Genomic DNA, 6,738 nt, shown 5'->3' on the forward strand with positions numbered 1-6,738 from the left:
TGCACTTCCTGGTTTATCAGTTGTACACAGTACTACAGGTTCCAGAATGCAATGCTTTCCCTCAGCTGTTCCATCGCAGTCCTCCACCCTGCCTATTCCCCGCCCTATTCTATAATCTATTGCAGAACATCTAGGCTGTGTTCACACATTGCAGTTTCATTGTGTTACTGAATTATTTGCAGAAATTTATGATTTCATTGTGGTCCCATCCACACAGCACGCTGTATTCTCTACCTGTAACACCACACAGCACGCTGTATTCTCTACCTGTAACACCACACAGCACGCTGTATTCTCTACCTGTAACACCACACAGCACGCAGTATTCTCTACCTGTAACACCACACAGCGCGCTGTATTCTCTACCTGTAACACCACACAGCATGCTGTATTCTCTACCTGTAACACCACACAGCACTGTATTCTCTACCTGTAACACCACACAGCATGCTGTATTCTCTACCTGTAACACCACACAGCACTGTATTCTCTACCTGTAATACTACACAGCACGCTGTATTCTCTACCTGTAACACCACACAGCACACTGTATTCTCTACTTGTAACACCACACACCACGCTGTATTCTCTACCTGTAACACCACACAGCACGCTGTATTCTCTACCTGTAACACCACACAGCACACTGTATTCTCTACTTGTAACACCACACACCATGCTGTATTCTCTACCTGTAACACCACACAGCACACTGTATTCTCTACCTGTAACACCACACAGCACGCTGTATTCTCTACCTGTAACACCACACAGCACACTGTATTCTCTACCTGTAACGCCACACAGCACACTGTATTCTCTACCTGTAACACCACACAGCACACTGTATTCTCTACCTGTAACGCCACACAGCACACTGTATTCTCTACCTGTAACACCACACAGCACACTGTATTCTCTATCTGTAACACCACACAGCACTCTGTATTCTCTACCTGTAACACCACACAGCACACTGTATTCTCTACATGTAACACCACACAGCACACTGTATTCTCTACCTGTAACGCCACACAGCACACTGTATTCTCTACCTGTAACACCACACAGCAGGCTGTATTCTGTACCTGTAACACCACACAGCACTCTGTATTCTCTACCTGTAACACCACACAGCACGCTGTATTCTCTACCTGTAATGCTGATATTGGAATAAAGTAAAGAACTTTTAGAATTTTTCTTTTCTTTTCCCCACACATATTATGATCAAACATCTGTTATCTTTGAAGTTGAGCCCCACAATAAGGCTCTGATCATCTCTGCCATTTAGCATCATTAACTTACTGCATCATTTTTGTGAATACGCTGCAGTACTGCAATGACACTCCAACATGTGTGAACACAGCCCTAATTTCGGTTCAGGGAAGAAAAAGAGTGCTGCACCTCACACCTATGGCTGATACTAGTACCTCTCGGCTGCATAAAAAACATCAGAATTCTGTATGTGAATTGATCAAGCCACACTGCCCCATGCACCGCGTGCAGGTATCTGATACACATGGGTCCCTACACTAAGTCCACACTGTGCCAGTCAGCGACCACCACCCCCGCAGGCGTGCACAGTTATACCATATCCATGCTTATGTCGTTTGGGGGCAGCCTTCCCCGCCGGTGGTGCTGGCCGGGTTTTGGTGGGGCTTTTTGGGTCTGGTCCTGTGACATTGGGGTTGCAGGGCCATTCCATGGCCTCCCTTCCCTGCACGTGCACGCTTTGCGGGGTTGGCGGTCGCTGAGCCACACGGTGTGGAGTTAGCGTAGGGACCCGTGTGGACCAGAGGACCTGCGCGGTGGTACACGGGGCAATATGGCTTGATCAATTCATATACAGACACTCTGGTGTTGATTTTTAATATAGGCCTAGCGGCATTAGTATCAGCCATAGATGGGATGTGCAGCCGTTCCATTCTCTCCAGTTCGTGTTTCACAGCCCTAATTTTACTGCACACTTCTGCACAATAAGAGAAATCAGTGGAACACCTGCTTCTGGCTGGTCAGAGATGGAGAATCACTCAGGGGATTGGGTGATCAGCCAAGCCTCCTGTGACATCACGCCCTGCCTCCTGTCTGCATCATCAGCCTGTACTCAGCAAACACACACAATGTGAGACAGAGGCATGGAAGATTTGTCTCCTAAGGGGGGATAGCAGAAGGAGCAGAAGACATTGTGGATTTTCACAGATGCCATTTTTTTCACTTCCTGGATTTCTATCATCTACCAGTGTGGCAGAACCGCACAGATATGGTAATACATTGTATAGACTTTTAATAGAAAACAAGTTTTTCTTATCCGGAGTTCCCCTTTAAGCTTTTTATTGATTTTTCATAAAGGTACAAACAGATGAATATTAATAAAAGCTTTGAGATAAGAAAAGTAGAAGGCGGTTATTCTGGAAAAGTTTGTGTCCACAGACATATTAAATATATAAGGCAGTAAATGCTGGTGACATAAAGTATTATAACTAAGGAGGTCACATATATCTACTAGGACTAAAGCATTATACATAAATTAATGGGGGGGGGGAAGGATAGTGTAAGGAAGGGGATGTAAAAGAAAAACTGTGGAAAACTCCACCTACATTCACATCATGCTAAGTGGAAAAGACATGATGCTAGGGGAATGAAAAACCAAATACCCTGTTTCCCCGAAAATAAGACATCCCCTGAAAATAAGACCTAGTAGAGGTTTTGCTAAATTGCTAAATATAAGGCCTCCCCCAAAAAGTGAGACCTAGCAAAGTTTTTGTTTGGAAGCATGCCCGCCACACAGAATACCAGGGAACACAGCTGTGATTCTTTTTAGCCCACCGCCGTTGTCCCCTACCTTCACCATCCTTTGCAGAGCAGCTGCATGCAGGACATGAAGACTGTCACCTGCCACCAACCCCGATGTTCCCTTCCGCGGCAGTCACCTGTAAATTTGCAGGCAAAGTGTCAAAAGGCCTATCGCCTGCCACCATCCCAGTTGTCTCCTCCTACCTCCAGATGTAGAGCTGCACACACACCTGCCGTCAACCCTTAAAGAGCCTTCAAACATAAGCTACTCTACATATCTCAAGGATCTGTGAGGACTGAACTTGGGAGTGTCCAAAACGGCCATCAGTCCTCAGCTCCATTCCAGCCCTATGGAGAATACTGTTGTGTTTTTGAATCTCAGCAATACACCCGTTGGTAGTAAGTATGTACTGCCCATCTGTTTCCTCCTGCACAATGCAGGAGCTGTTCTTCTTCCTCCATCTTTTGTTGCATCATTGTGAACATTTTCTCTAACATAAATAATCAGGAGAATGATGTCAGTCATGGAAACTTGGTGGCCTCTTAAAAGGGCCTGAGTATGCAACATGGATCTTTGATGAGCTCTGCCTGTCTGAGCTGGTGATGACGCATGCTATCTGCTATCTGCTATAACTACTGACTGCTTTGCATTGCTCTCACAGACAGCATATGCGAGGCGGAATTCCAGTTTGATGGAACTTAACAGATAATTCAGTGGACAGGCAGATGTCAGCCCAAAAGAGCATTTATTCTTTCAAATAAAAATGGCTGAAGGGCGCACAAACACACACACGCTTATGGTCATTTTCAGCAAATTTTATGAACCCTTTTAAAAATAATTTGCATCACCAAATGTAAGACCTGGACCATGTAGGGAGCATGTGTCATATTGCCCAAATTGCCCAAACAGTGCAGCCACAATGTTTTTGCCAATGGTTTTGTCACCGGCTAAATTGGCCACTTGTAGTTATTGCGGAGACATCATTCAGGAAATTTTCTGCTCAACTAAGCAGCTGCGTGGCTTTTCTTATGTAAGGTAAGGAGTCTCTACTACCCACTGACCACCTTGGAGACATAGTCGAAATGGGGGAACCATTACATGTTGATGATGATGATGACAACAATAACCTTGTACTACTTTACAGATTAAGCCTATTAGAATGGTGATGGGGATGTGAACGGTCACACTCATACTGCTGGTCAGTTCAGTTTTTACAAATGAGCTGTAATGCAATTTCATGAACTGGAGGAGAGCTGTAGTTCCTACATTTCTGCCTGAACCTCCTGCAGGATTTGGACACAGTGAAATTGTCACTTGGACACAGGCAGAATTATTATGATAATATCTGAAAATTTGCCTGACGTAAAAAAAAAATGTATGTGTGGTGTCCCATACAGCCCATTTTACATTGTTATCAGCATATAAACTTAAATTACTACTTTGGAGACAGGGTTGTCAGCAGTTTTAATGGCCCAGAAATGCAGACACACTCCATTGACTCTTCATTTTATTTTAGTTAGTCTTGTATAAATAGGTATTTCTTCTTCCACCATTCAAGATTAGCCAAGTACAGGGCCGTCTTAACCATTGGGCATGGTGGGCGGCTGCCCGGGGGCCCTTGCGTCCTAGGGGCCCCCTAGGACGCAAGGGTCCCCAGGCAGCCGCCTCCCATGCCCAATGGGTAAGACGGCCCTGCGCGCCCCTCCTTCCCCTTCTCTTGCGACCGCAAGCACTTTCTTGCTTGCGGTCGCAAGAGGAAATCCGGCCCCGGCTGATGCGTCACTCCCTGGGGGATTCTCCGGGAGCGCACGCATCAGGAACCTCAGTGCGCGTCGCTGGGGCTTCCTGTACCGGAAGTCCCGGCCTGGGCGCACACTGAGCTTCCGGATGTGTGCGCTCCCGGAGAATCCCCCGGGGAGCAACGCATCAGCCGGGGGCAGAAGAGGAGAGGAAGCAGCGATGGGGGAGCGCTGGTAGGTGAGTTGGGTGTTAGTTTTTTTTATCTGCTGTGCAGGGGGGAGCCATCTATAAGGGGGGAATACGGGGGAGCCATCTATGGGGGGGATACAGGGGGAGCCATCTATAGGGGAGATACAGGGGGGAGCCATCTATAGGGGGGGAATAAGGGGGAGCCATCTATAGGGGGGATACAGGGGGGACCCATCTATAGGGGGGATACAGGGGGGAGCCATCTATAGGGGGGGATACAGGGGGGAGCCATCTATAGGAGGGATACAGGGGGAGCCATCTATAGGGGGGGATACAGGGGGGAGCCATCTATAGGGGGGGATACAGGGGGGAGCCATCTATAGGGGGGGATACAGGGGGGAGCCATCTATAGGGGGGATACAGGGGGAGCCATCTATAGGGGGGGTATAGGGGGGAGCCATCTATAGGGGGGATACAGGGGGGAGCCATCTATAGGGGGGGATACAGGGGGGAGCCATCTATACGAGAGGGGGGATACAGGATGGAGCCATCTATAGGGGGGGATACAGGGGGGAGCCATCTATACGAGGGGGGATACAGGTGGGAACCATCTATATGAGGGGGGGGATACGGGGGGGGTACATGGGGGAGCCATCTATACGAGGGGGGGATACAGGGGGGAGCCATCTATAGGGGGGGATACAGGGGGGAGCCATCTATAAGGGGGGAATTCGAGGGAGCCATCTATATGGGCGGGATACAGGGGGGAGCCATCTATAAGGGGGGAATTCGAGGGAGCCATCTATATGGGCGGGATACAGGGGGGAGCCATCTATAAGGGGGTAATACAGGGGGGAGCCATCTATAAGGGGGTAATACAGGGGGGAGCCATCTATAAGGGGGTAATACAGGGGGAGCCATCTATAAGGGGGTAATACAGGGGGGAGCCATCTATAAGGGGGTAATACAGGGGGAGCCATCTATAAGGGGGGGATACAGGGGGAGCCATCTATAAGGGGGGGATACAGGGGGGAGCCATCTATAAGGGGGTAATACAGGGGGGAGCCATCTATAAGGGGGTAATACAGGGGGAGACATCTATAAGGGGTAATACAGGGGGGAGCCATCTATAAGGGGGTAATACAGGGGGAGCCATCTATAAGGGGGGGGGGGGATACAGGGGGAGCCATCTATAAGGGGGGGGATACAGGGGGGAGCCATCTATAAGGGGGTAATACAGGGGGAGCTATCTATAAGGGGCCAATACAGATGTGCAGTGTGTAGAGAGATGAGGATGGTGACAGAGTGTGGAGCCTAATATGTCTGTCTGGCAGATTCTGTGGATTCGTGGCTCGGAGAAGTTCTCATAATGGCACAGGGCAAATGGAAAAGAAGATGAAAAGGGAAGAACTCTGATCAGAGAGGACGTCCCATGTGAGTCACTTGATGTATCTGCACTGTAATGTATATGGTGTACAGAACCTGTGTAGAGCTGGGTACCTCTATATGACTGGATGAGGTGATAGTGATCTGTGTACAGTGGATTAGTCAGTAGCAGCGGTGGTGTTAGTCAGTATGCGGTGGTAATATTTGTTGCTTGTTATCTGGCATATATATAGAGAAGGGCAAAACAACATGTCTCATATAGACAGAGGGGCAACAACATGACTATTATATTATATATGAACCATGTTGTTTCCCTGTATTCTGTATACAGGGAAACAACATGGTTCATGTATAATATAATAGTCATGTTGTTGCCCCTCTGTATATATGAGACATGTTGTTTTGCCCTTCTCTATATATAAGCCATGTTGTTTCCCTGTATATTGTATTATACAGTATACATACAGGGAGACAACATGGTTCTCATATATAATAGTCATGTATATATAATAGTCATGTATATATGAGACATGTTGCACTGGTGTGACAATAAACCCTGCAGATTGCTGTTGGAAGTGCTGTCTCCATTGCGTTTTTTGGATACTTTAAAGCCAACCTGGTCTGGTTTG

The sequence above is a fragment of the Dendropsophus ebraccatus genome, chromosome 6 (genome assembly GCF_027789765.1).
Source record: "Dendropsophus ebraccatus isolate aDenEbr1 chromosome 6, aDenEbr1.pat, whole genome shotgun sequence".
NCBI classification, from domain to species: Eukaryota; Metazoa; Chordata; class Amphibia; order Anura; family Hylidae; genus Dendropsophus; species Dendropsophus ebraccatus.